The sequence below is a fragment of the Cebus imitator genome, unplaced genomic scaffold, assembly GCF_001604975.1.
Source record: "Cebus imitator isolate Cc_AM_T3 unplaced genomic scaffold, Cebus_imitator-1.0 Scaffold386, whole genome shotgun sequence".
Classification (NCBI taxonomy): Eukaryota; Metazoa; Chordata; class Mammalia; order Primates; family Cebidae; genus Cebus; species Cebus imitator.
The window spans coordinates 1,074,202-1,075,374 of record NW_016107701.1 but is presented as its reverse complement, the minus strand read 5'-3'; the positions used below and the strand labels follow the sequence as shown (position 1 = coordinate 1,075,374).

Sequence of the window (1,173 nt, the reverse complement as noted above, 5' to 3'; positions counted from 1 at the left end):
TGCCCAGGCTGGAGAGTAATGGTGTGATCTTGGCTCACTACAACCTCTGCCTCCCGGGTTCAAGCGATTCTCCTGCTTCAGCCTCCCAAGTAGCTGAAATTACAGGCCACCATGCCCAACTAATTTTATACTGTTAGTAGAGATGGGGTTTCACCATGTTGGTCAGGCTGGTCTTGAACTCCAGACCTCAGGTGATCAACCCGCCTTGGCCTCCCAAAGTGCTGGAATTACAGGCCTGAGCCACCATGCCCAGCCCCAAATTTGCTTTTAATGAGTGCAAAACACTCAAGGACAAAATACAGACTGAAAAATAGGTTGTAGGCCAAGTATGGTGGCTAACATCTGTAATTCCAGCACTTTGAAAGGCTAAAGCAGTTGGATTGCTTGAGCCCAGGAGTTTGAGACCAGCCTGCACAATATAGTGAGCCTCTGCCTCTACAAAAAGCAGAAAAAAATTAGCTGGGCATGCTGGTACACCCCTGTAGTCTTAGCTACTTGGGATGCTGAGGTGAGAGGATCAACTGAGCCTGGGGTAGGCAAAGCTGCACTGAGTCATGATCATGTCAATGCACTCCAGCCTGGGAAACAGGGCAAGGCCCTGTCTCAAAAAAAAATAAAAGAAGAAAGAAAGAAAGAAAGAAAGAAAAGGCTCTGAAAGTTGAATGATGGTATTATGATGGTGGCGGAGGAGGCTAGCTAAAAATAGGAACATCATTAATAACAGCTACAATTGTGCATTCTTTTAGTACAAACCCACAAAAATGTTCAAGTTAAAGCACGGGTGCTTGCTCCAACAGCACATATACTAAAATTAGAACAATACAGAGAAGATAGGCATGGCTCCTGCACAAGGATGATAAACAAATTCATGGCTGGGCGCAGTGGCTCACAACTGTAATCCTCGCACTTTGGGAGGCAAGGAGGGCGGATCACGAGGTCAAAAGATCAAGACCATCCTGGCCAACATGGTGAAACCCTGGCTCTACTAAAAATACAAAAATTAGCTGGGTGTGGTGGTGCACACCTGTAGTCCCAGCTACTCAGGGGGCTGAAGCAGGAGAATCGCTTGAACCTGGGAGGCGGAGGTTGCAGTAAGCTGAGATCACACCACTGCACTCCAGCCTCACAACAGAGCAAGAGCAAGACTCCATCTCAAAAAAAAAAAAAAAAAAA

General features: G+C 46.5%; 1 non-coding gene across 1 annotated transcript; it reads left to right on the top strand.

Annotated features, from left to right (window-relative positions):
• The first annotated feature begins 781 nt into the window (after positions 1-781).
• LOC119468159 lies at positions 782-888 on the top strand. The gene has a single exon (XR_005196799.1). It is a non-coding gene; the product is annotated as a U6 spliceosomal RNA (small nuclear RNA).
• Positions 889-1,173: the final 285 nt, after the last annotated feature.